Source organism: Cupressus sempervirens, chromosome 6 (genome assembly GCF_028749045.1).
Source record: "Cupressus sempervirens isolate cs-2001-9-10 chromosome 6, ASM2874904v1, whole genome shotgun sequence".
Classification (NCBI taxonomy): domain Eukaryota; kingdom Viridiplantae; phylum Streptophyta; class Pinopsida; order Cupressales; family Cupressaceae; genus Cupressus; species Cupressus sempervirens.
This window is the reverse complement of record NC_143123.1, coordinates 259430559-259442279: the sequence shown is the minus strand read 5'-3', so window position 1 is coordinate 259442279 and position 11721 is coordinate 259430559.

Genomic DNA, 11721 nt, shown 5'->3' with positions numbered 1-11721 from the left:
ACATATGTTACTTTTCATTATTTTCTTTTTTCTTACATCTTTATAGGATAATTTGTTTGCATAATATCTTCTTTGTTCTTCTCTCTTAACATGCCAAATATCCAATTGACCACTAACAAAAGCTACATGGCTCATAATGGACTCAAGGGAGGATGTCGATTGTACTCTAATTGGATTAGTTTTCCTACAAGATTTCAACCTACCAATGATTTCTTCTAATTCACTTTTTCCTCTTTCTATTTAATTTATTATATTGTCTTGGGTTCTAGGAGGAGGTATTTCAATAAGTGGAGGTTGTAGAAGTTCTTGATCTTCCTCACAAGGGTTATCATTTTGATTTTGTTGATCAGGCTAGGGATTTGGTGGTTGATTATTTGCATTTTATGATAAGAAATGAATTGTATTTTAAATAAATAAATAAATTTGAAGAAAAATTAAAAAAAATACAAAACAATCCTAAAACATACATAACAATGCAAAAAAAAGAGTTGAAAACATACATGATGATCCCAATCTTGATTGTCAATAATGAGGAGGCATTTTGAGGAGGAGAGAGTGAAAATATTGGACCTTCTACAAAATGTGTGCACCTTGTTAGGGTTAGAGAAAGAAACAAGAAAGAAGGAACAAAAAGAATGATATGTGCTATAGGTTGCATCCCATAAATATTAGATTCAAAAAGCATGTGTGTGCTATAGCACACACATACTATGTCTTGGGTTCTACAAGCCTAAGGCTTATGGAGTCCAAGCTATAGCACATGCACACTTTAGTGCATACACACTATTGAAAATATGAAAATAAAAAGTTCTTTGTCATATTTTGGCTCCATGACTTGATGCATTCACCCATATAGTTGATCAAGTTAAGCTCACTCAAATATGCATACTTGGGTTTAAGGGTTAGGTTTCCATTTTACAGAATTCCTAAATCCTTGTGAATATATTCATCACCAATACTCTCAAATTTTTAGTGAATGTAGCTTCTGACATCTTCTACATGAAGTACATTAGGCGAGATTTGAGAAAATGGTCCCAAAGGATCATCAATAAGAGAAAGAAATGGGTGCTTCTTAAACTTGTACCTTGGTCTCTCTCTAACATCACATAGTGACATGCTTACCATAATGTTAACTATTTATATTAAAAATTTCAATTGAAAGCTTTGTTATAATACCTTAGTTATCATGTATTAGGGCTTCTTTAATTTCACACTTAAAACACCTCATTTTTCTCTTAATTTTCTACCAAATCGCTCACAAATTATTCCAAACTCTTTACATGATCAAATGGTATTAAAAATATTGTTCACAATCCTTAAATCATTAAAAATTTAAATCTTCATTAAATGCACATCTACTTCATCTTCAAAAGATGTCTCTAATTACTATTGAGCTGTCATTTTACATTATGCTAAATGGCAGAAATTCTTGCAAACTCCTCTCTTAACAAGCTGATTTTGTGAATTGACTCCAAGGTTTTGGGTGATCTTGTGACCTACTGGAATCTTCTTAGTTGAAGAAAAATGTGAATGTTCATGAGGATGCCTTTGCTGGTTCATTTTGATCTCGAATGAGATGGAGAATCTGCACACTACTTCAATAATAACACTAAAAGAACTATGTTTTCGTATTTTTTATGTTTTTTATGAATGAAATCTAATAGTGTAGCTAATATGAAATCCTATTCTAACGAGGGGGTTAATAAATAAAATAACAAGAACTTTAAAGAAAATGACATGGAATTCAAAGCAAATAATATGAAATTGAAATCCTAACAGACATAAGCTATAGAAAACAACACGTCTGTGAGTTAAGCTTTCAAAGAAATCATTAGGTAACCAATGAAATTAGGAGCAACACTTCCTCAATTCCACTGATGCAATCGTTGGTGAGAAACTTTAATGATCATATGATATTTTTCCCTTCAACAAATTGCAAGGCCACAAAAAGTGTGCTCATGCGACACAGAGAGTTATGTAGGCACAATTCAATAATTTCTTCTCAAGCTAGATACATCAATGGAATTTGTTAAATTGTAGTAATCACAAGAACTAAAATATCGCACAAACAAAAACAAAGCAATAAACCTTTGGCTCAATCACAATTCATGAACAAAATTCACAAAAATATGACACATTCATGCAAGAATCACTACACTCCAAATGCTAGCACCAAAAGAATAATTTTATTGCATAATAATGGCAACCCTCATTACACATTAAAATGGGGTATTTATAAAAAATCATCTTCTCAATGTATGTTGAGAGTGAAAGAAATCCTTCATGCAATATAATGCTTTAAATAATAAAACAAATTAATTATATACAAACTAACTATCTAACTGGTGCTTAGTAGGACTCCATCCATATTTTATTTATTAGTTAGATGCATGAGCCTTTACATGTTGAAAAACAAAGAATTATGAGAGAAGAAAGAAGGAGAAAGCTCTGAGTCAAAGTGGAAGTGTCTGGAAGTGCCAAAAATGGAAGTTGATCCTTCACTAGGTGTCTGTAAGAGTTAAATTGTTGTCAAAATGCATTTATGATATATGGAAAGCTCTATTTTTGGAACTGGCAGTCAACTATTGATAGAGATTCTAGAAATGCACACTTGCAAAGCTATGAACCTACGAAGCTACAGACCTCAAAATGGTCCAAAATCTCAAAATTTTACTTAGTGTCAAAATTGGAATTCTGGCTTCTAGGTTTTGTTGTCCTTCATCCCAAAGCTATGTTTGGATGTTTGCCCTTGAATTTCTCTATAATCTTAGTAATTTTAGCCACATTTGGTAAATTTAAAGCCTCATATTTTTCCTTGACCTTTTTTCTGTAATTGTCTACCTCAATTTTGCTATCAACAAAATCCTTGAGTTTGGTATCCATTTCTAACAAAGCTTCTTTAGTCCTGAAGGCTTGCCAAATATCTTCATCATCAATAGCTTCCATGAAAATCTTCTTAAAATTCTCTACCACTGCCTCTATAGGCAAAAAATTCTCCCATTCCTCATCTTAAAAAATATCCAAACAAGCATCGCTATAATGCTTCTCTGCTTCCCAAAATTGCTCTCATGCTTGGTCCTTGAGCCTATGGACCTCCGCATATAATGTTTCCATCACTTTATTACTATCCACAATTTTCTCTATCCAATCATCAATCATATCCAATTCTTCCCCTGTATATACATGTATCAAAACTCTATACCTCTATCCCTTTATTGTTAGCAAAATTTGTAAGTCCTTGCTCCAAGCCTTTACTTCATCCATGATGCTAAATTCCTGCTTCAAAATTGCTACCATTTTATTGATGTTCTCCTATGTAGCATGCAGTAACTTTAGGTTCCCCTAAATAATCAAAATTCCTTTATCCTCAAGGCTTTCTCACCATTGTTGTTAGCTTTCAAAAATGGATTTGACTGCATAGCTCCCCCTTCTCTAAGAATGGTATTCAATGTGTCCTTGGGGTGCTCAGGATTTAGAGGACCAACCACTTTGGCTAAATATCCCCTTAGGTTCTTATTCTACCTTCAAAGTGTCTGAAGTTCAACTTCTTCTTGCTCCATACTCTTGAATATTTCCTTAATTCCCTCAGTCACCATCAATTGGGTTGTATCCCGTGTAGGTCTCCCAAGCATGACCTCTTTGATTTGATAGTCTTGGGGGCCGAAGCTTTCTGCATTTGTATCTTTCAGAGGGATGGTCACTTGACCAAATAGTTCCTAGTTCCATGTATTGGTAATAAAGGCCGACAATCTTGCTTCATGCAATGGAGACTCAAGCTTATTTAAAATCTTTGCAATCTCAAAAATTTCTTCCTCAGTAGGTCAAAATTGAGGTCAGGTACTCCTCATTACTTCTTTCTAGAGCGATCTTGGATGTGCTTAGTGGAGGACTTGCCTCTCAAGGATGGAGTATGTTTTGCTAACTCTTTCCCCTTGTCACTCCTCCTCGGAGTACTTCCCCTTTGTGTGGGATTTTCCTCTACGATCTCAGTCTTAGTGGACCCTACAGCTTGCACCTCAGTGTCTTGGGAAGGTGGTTGAAAATATTCCACCATTTTCCCCTCCTTTAACACTTCATCGGTCACCATTTTTTCTAGTTCCTCCCCTTGTGATGGTTCCTAAATCTATACACATATCAAAACTCTATACCTCTATCACTTTATTGTCTACAAAACTTGTAAGTCCTTGCTCTAGGTCCTTACTTCATCCATGATGCTAAACTCTTACTTCAAAATCACTACCATTTTATTCATGTTCTCCTTTGTAGCATGCAGTGACTTTAAGTTCCCCTAAATAATCAAAATTCCTTTATCCTCAAGACTTTCCCTCCATTATTGATAGGCTTTAAAAAATGGATCTAACTACATAGCTCCCCCTTCTCAAAGAATAGTATTCAATGTGTCCTCAGGGTGCTCAGGATTTAGAGGACCAACCACTTTGGCTAAATATCTACTTAGGATCTCATTTTTCCTTTGAAGTGTCCAGAGTTCAACCTCTTCCTACTCCATGCTCTTTAATATTTCCTTAATTCCCCTAGTCACCATCAATCGCATTGTATCCTATGTAGGTCTCCCAAGCATGACCTCTTTGATTTGATAGTCTTGGGGGTACACTTGAGCAAACAATTCCTAGTTCCATGTATTGGTAACAAAGGCCAATAGTCTTGCCTCATGCAACAGAGACTCGGGCTTATTTAAAATCTCTACAATCTCAAAAATATCTTCCTCAGTAGCTCAAAATTGAGGTCAGGTACTCCTCATTACTTCTTTCTAGAGCCATCTTGGGATATGCTCAGTGGAGGAATTGCCTCTCAAGGATGAAGGAGTATGTTCTACTACCTCCTTCCCCTTGTCACTCCTCCTTGGAGTACTTCCCCTTTGTGCAGGCTCTTCCTCTACAGTCTCAATCTCAGTGGACCTTGCAGCTTGCACCTCAGTGTCTTTGGAAGGTGGTTGAGAATATTCCACCATTTGTTCTAGTTATTGCCCTTGTAATAGTTCTTGAATCTGTCCCTCTTCTAAACTCTGGGGTAGAGGAGTAATTGAGTCTTTATCTTCCATCGTAACTTGTGGTGGAGATGTGCTAGTAAGATCAGGACCCTATGAATCTGGTAGCATCTACATCCAATATTATTGTTGGGGTTCACATATAGGGGTATCCTTGATCTTATCCCTAACTAGCTCTATTCCAATGGGCATAAACTCAAAATTTGACATTTTGAAAATGTCATCACCTTCTTCACCCTTCTCATCCACCCACTATTATACTTCATTCTCCAAAGAAGAGACTTCCAAGGGTCCTGCTGGGGTGGATGGCAATGTGCTCCTAGTAGTTCTTCTTCTTTCTTGCTCTATGTCTCTAGCTAGTCAAGTTCTTCTCTATAGGGGCACTTGTTCCTCTTCTCCTTCTAGAATGGTCTCTAGAATAGATGGAAAAGGCACCATTCTCCTAGTCACCCTTTGCCTTTTCTTCATTCAAATTTTGATCCTCTTTTGTTTTGTGGAGGCTGAAGGGGATGCTGCCTCTTGTTGCAAAGGAGGAATGGAAACTTGCTAACTCTCTCCCTCTTCTAATTGGCTAGGCATAAAGGGAGGCAATTGAGGGTCATCCTAGACTTGAGTAGCTCTAATATCTTTGGACCCTTACACACTCTCTTCCTACTGCTGGGAAGGTGCTTGCACTTCGCCTTGTTCTATTTTGATCCTTTGAGGGGAGGTCCTCTTCCTTTTGTTCTTTCCCTTCCTCTATGGAGGATTATAATATCCAACCGAGCAGTCAAGTTGGTATACTATCTCTAGCCTAATGGGAGATTGGGTTGCAAAGGTAGGAATTGTAACTTTCTTCCCTGTACCTTTCTCTAGGTAGCCTTGTGCATGAAAGATCATAGTGTTAGGAATTGGATCAAATTGAAAAGGCTTCTTGATCCAATCCTTTTTCATTCTAACTATGTGCCTTGCCTGATGATTAATATCATTTCCCTCCTCCTTGTCAACCTTGGCATTCATGATGGGTCTTTCTCCTATTTTGTCTGAGTTGAACAGGGGGTCCAACAGCTCCCTAGAATCTTGTTGCCTTATTTCCTCTAGAATGTCTAGTTTGAGAGTCTTCTCTGCTAGATACAAATTCATCCTACAAAGCCCCTTATGCGAATGTCATAGTCATTTGTAGTGTTCATCCAATGGTCTTTAATGACATCTTCATGGTGGAACTCCTTACTAGATAGACTCTCCACTCTCCTGATATTGTCAAAATAGAGCCTAGGGGAATTGTACTCCTTGAGGGGATAATTCTCCCATTCCCACTCAAAGGATGGAATATCTTTCTTTCATTTGACCTAGTATGGTCCAATGACCAGGGGCCATGTCCAATGAGGTCTACTTTGTATCTTTACCCTCTCATATGTAGATTCAATCTACTATGCAATCTACAAAAAAAACTAGTTTGTCACTTGGATATCTTGGGAACTTTTTTGGGTTAACAGTGGCACCAGCTACCCATAGATATGTGAAACTCTTAAATTGAATGAAGTAGGCCCCAAGAGTTGTTATCTATGCTATTGCCTCATCAGATAGCCTCTTTGCCTAATCACCTTCTATGAATTAGATGATCACAAAAATGATGCGTCATTCATGATTATGTATTCTTTGCTCTATGTTGAGAGCTTCTTCCTCACCAGTTGAGGGTAGACAATATAGGTCCAGGCATTAGGATCCTATATACTGCCTTCTTTGTACAAAAAGGGGTAGTTTTTTGCCCTTGCTACAAGAAGATAAACCATGTAAGTAGTCATATAGAACTTATTCTTATCCTTAACTACCCCTAATTGCTCACACAAGTTCTCACTTAGTGTGGTGGCCTAGTCCAGCAACATCCTCACCATCTTGATTGTCTCAATGAAATTGACCATAAAAGTGTTGAGGTGGCCAGCTGCTAGTAGACCCATGACTCTACTCAAAAGGATGATTGAATAGCCAATATCTTCTTTCATGTATCCCCTAGTCATGTCCACTTTTTCTGTGACCCTGCCCAAAGGAGTCTTCTCAGTGAAATATGAGGATTGCATGATTTCAAATGCTTCTTTAGGGTGCTACCTATACCATCTCTCTACTTTTTCATAGGAGAGTCTGATAAATTGATCTACCCTTAGGAGGTGGAAGGCCCTCTCAATGTTTCCAGGTCAAAGGTCCAAGACCCCTTCTCCTATCATTCTCTTAACCACTCTTTTTTCAGGAACAAAATGCTGAGCTAGTGTTATAATTAATTCTGATAATTGCACTAATATGGGATGCAAAGATGCACTCACCAACCCAGAAAGAATCAATGAGGATACTAGTGTAGATCTTTTTGTGGGTTTGTTGTAGATTCTAAGGAATTCTCCCAAATCTATGTGTCCCTAGTCGGTGTCTTTGATTTTTGCATGATCATCTTGAAATCTCAACTTCGATAGCATGCCATAGAATTTGAACACAATGGGCTTGGCTACCATTTTCTCTCCAGATGTGGATGCCATAATATCTACATTACAAAAAGAAATGTTTATTAGTTCAAAAATGTGTAAGCCTAAAAATTGAAATACAAAATTATTCCTCTATTTACTAAAATGAAAAGAAAAGCAAGATACTTAATTTGGTGCCTCTATTTATATTTATTTTTAAAATTTTTTTTTTTGGATTTAAAGCAATGTAGAGGTAGATTTTGGATGCGTGTGCAAGTGCAGGCACGCTCAGGCTATGAAATGGAAGGGCACTGTGTGAGTGGGCATAGTGGCATGATGGTATATGGTGCACATAATCATAAAATGCGTGGAGCAAAGATTGCAATATGCCCACAGTGGGGGTTGTGTTTGCACGTTGTAGTGTAGTAGGCATGTGCAAAGGCACATTGTGGATAAAAGCATAGCTCTCGGGGTGCACAATGCATGGAGGGTTTCAAAGCAAGTGAATGCAAGAAATGGTAGTGGGGGTTTCAAAGAAATGCATCGTAGTGTTATCATGTTCATGGGTGCATGCAAATGATATGCGTGGTGTGGCTCAATGCATAGTGTTGCACATGTAATGATATGCACAATCATGGAGGAGATACAATGCACACATAGTGCATGAGGATGTGCTACACACCATGATGCCCATGGTGGAGTTATGTGAGCTGCACAAGGGTGTTGGGTTAGTATACACGTATTACACTAAGTGGCTGTATGCATGCATTGGTTGGAGGGTTTTTTTTTCTTGTGCGGCATAGTGGAAGTGGGTGCGCATGGCATGATAGGTGTGCATGTTGTTTGAAACAATGCAATGGGTGCATGCATAGCAGAGGAAACCAATGATCATGACACAAACATTTTACTCACCTTGTGAGTGTGGAGCCCAAAAAAATGAAGCACGAAGGGTGCAGATTGTAAGTCCAAAAACAAGTGCAAAAAATGTGAAGTGTTTTTGGGGGGTTAGGGTTTATATAACCTTGTCCACCATTGGGGTGTGTGTCATACCCCTACATAAATGTACAGATGTGCGTAGTGCACCACTAAGGGTGATGTGGGCCCTTGCACACCATATTAGGTGCGCGGATGCACAAAAAAAATTTAACAAGATTTTTTTTTTTTGGATTTTTCAATTTTTCAATTTTCTAGATCTCAAAATATGAGTTCGAGGACCTAAAAAAATTAGGGGGTTCCCATTCTTGATACCTAATGGGGTGTGCATTGTGGAAGCACAACAAATTGTCCCGAAAAAAGGAAGAAAATGACAAAGGCATTTCTTCATCAGCAAACATCCTTTCAACATGTGTCAAACACCAACTAAACTTTGAACACCTCGAGCATATTTTAGATGACTTAGCAATCAGTGTGTGATTCATGTATTCATTAACTTTCACATATTAGGATGCAATCTATCAAAGTTTTCGAACAACTTGGAAACAATCTTCCATTCCTCCTAGCCCATCCATTTAGAATCTTCACGAAGGTTGTTTATCAATCACTACTTGACCAGATGAGACAATCAATTTGAGGGATCTTAGCGGGATGTCACCTTCTTTTACGCTTTTTGGTAGCTTTTGAATAATCATTCCATGTAGTTCACAATGCTGCTCTTTGATGAAGCAATGCTTTAGTATAAAGATAATCCATTTTGAAATTGTATCCTTTTACCATTTCAGATCTTTAGAATCCTTCAGTCTTAACACCATATTTTTTTGTATCCTAACTACACTTAGACTATGTAGCTAGGAGATTAGTGTCATTTCTTGTATTTAATCTTTAGTGAACATCCCTTGCATTCCTCTTTTAGAAATTTTAGAAACTCTCACACCAAACAATGATCTTAGCAATGCTTCGAGAAAACCCATCCTTTTTTAACCAATTGGGGTTTGAATTGTCACTTGCTTCCTTCAGACTTAATTCAAAAATGGCCAAGGTGGTTGATTCTTAAGTTTGCAAAGTTTTGAGAGCTTGTTGGTTTAGAACATTGAACTTAGGATTGAAAGTCTCCCTATTTCTACCAGCAACATCCATTGTTTAGTTGGTATACAACACACAATCATCCAAATATTTTGACCAAGAAATACCTCTCCCTAAAAGCAAGACCAAAGAGTGGTTAGTGAGATATTTCAAGATAAAGTCTCAAGTGCACCTTACCCCCCAGGACTGATACAAATTTGAAAATAAAACACACAATTGGAAGCAAACACGCAACTAAAAGAAAAAAATCTTGTAGAAAATAAATACACTTGCAGAAATAAAATTTAACTAATTACATAAATAAAATCTAACTAATTGTAGAAATAAAACCTAAATAATTTTTTGTTTCTTCTAGGCTTCAAAATAATGTTTCAGAAATTTCCCATTTACGAGCAAGGGAAGAAATTTCCCCTATAAGGAACTAAGCCTAAACTGTTTTCTTTGAGGATTTTTGCAATCTGATAAGGACCCATCCACAAGTGTTAAAACTTGGTATGACTGCTTAGCTTTGTTTTGCCTTATCCCATAATAGAACAAGGTCAAAAATCCTAAATGATTTTATGGTGGCTCTCTTATCGAACCATATCTTTACAACAACTTGATGTTTAGCCATGTGCTCTAATGCAGTTGTTTGTTTCTTATCCATCTCTAAAAGATTGATCAATCTAATTTGTACTTTTTTAGCATCTTCAACATACTCACTCATGAATTTCAAAATAGGAATCCTGAGGTTAAGTAGGAACATTCGTTCTTGTCCATAAACCCACAAGTATGGAGAAGTCCCCAAAGCATTTTTAACTCTTACTCGATCTGTCCATAGGGTATATTTGAGTTGCGTATGCCAATCCCTAGGGTTCTCCTTCAACAATCATCTTATTACTTTGATCAAGTTCTTGTTTGTAGATTTTGCTACCCCATTTCCTTGTGGGTAATAGTTTGAAGAGAACTTGATAATGACTTGATTTTCAAATAACCATTGGGTCAAGAATGTTGATGTGAAAGAAGACTCATTATCGCACACAAGGGTGAATGACATTCTGAATCTAGTAATAATGTATTCTTCCAAGAAGTTTGTTACCACCATAGCAGTATAGTTTCTAAATATTTCTACTTCCATCCATTGTGTGCAATAATTTGTAGCTGTGAGAATATATGCATGTCCAATTGACGATGGTGGATTGATTGAACCAATGGAATCTAGCCTCCACACTGTGAAGGGGTGCACCTCATACACTGGCTGTAATGGCATTATTGGGTTCCTTTCTCTATTGGAACTGGTTTGATAGATATGGCAAGAGTGCACATGCTCAAAACTGTCTTTGAATATCAAGGGCCAAAAATAACCTAATCTTAAAATCATGTGAGTTGTTGCTTCTGCTAAACCATGTCCTATACCATACTTTTCATGAAAATGTTCTAAGACTTCCTTTGCTTCTTCACGTCCTAAAAATTTCAAATAAATCCCTTCATAGTTCATTTTATATAAATTTTTGTCACGTAGCAGGTAGGACTCACACTTCATCTTGAGTCCCCTACATTGTGAACTATTCATCCAACTAGAACATTGGTCCTATAGAAGATAATAGACAATGTCTTGATACCAAACATCTTTCACCACACCTTGACTGATATCAACTTAAGATACAATCATTTTACTCTAATCATCCTCATTTGTTTCACTGACAAACTTGAATTCCTTTTCATTTCTGTCCTAGTTATTAGTTATCATTCTTGATAACCCTTGAGCTTTGACTAATATCATAGGTTGAATTTCTAGATCAAATTCTTGAAGTATGACCATCCATTTACCTCTCCTTTTACTAAGTTCATTTTTCATCAAAAGCTATGAAGAAGTTATGTCTTCACTGTTGGATTAGGTACAATTGCATACACCTTACTTCTTAGTATGTAATGACAAAACTTCTTCATAGCTTTGATCAATGTAAAAGATTTCTTATCAAGTTTTGAGTAATTTAACTCTACATTCTTCAGAGGGAAACTCATGAAAGCAATTGGTCTTTCATCTTCCTTTTCCTTTTTATATGTCAGGATCCTAGCACAAGAGTTTTCTGAAGCAAAGAAATATATTTTAAAAGGTAGCTCATAATTAGGACTTACTAAAGCCAGAGCTGTAGAAATGGCCACTTCAATATCTTCGAATGATTTCTTAATCTCTAGAACCCATTATGTCTTAGCCCCCTTTTTGAGTAAATCATTAAGGGGGTGAGCTATTTTTGCAAATCTATTTATGAATTTTTGCACAAAATT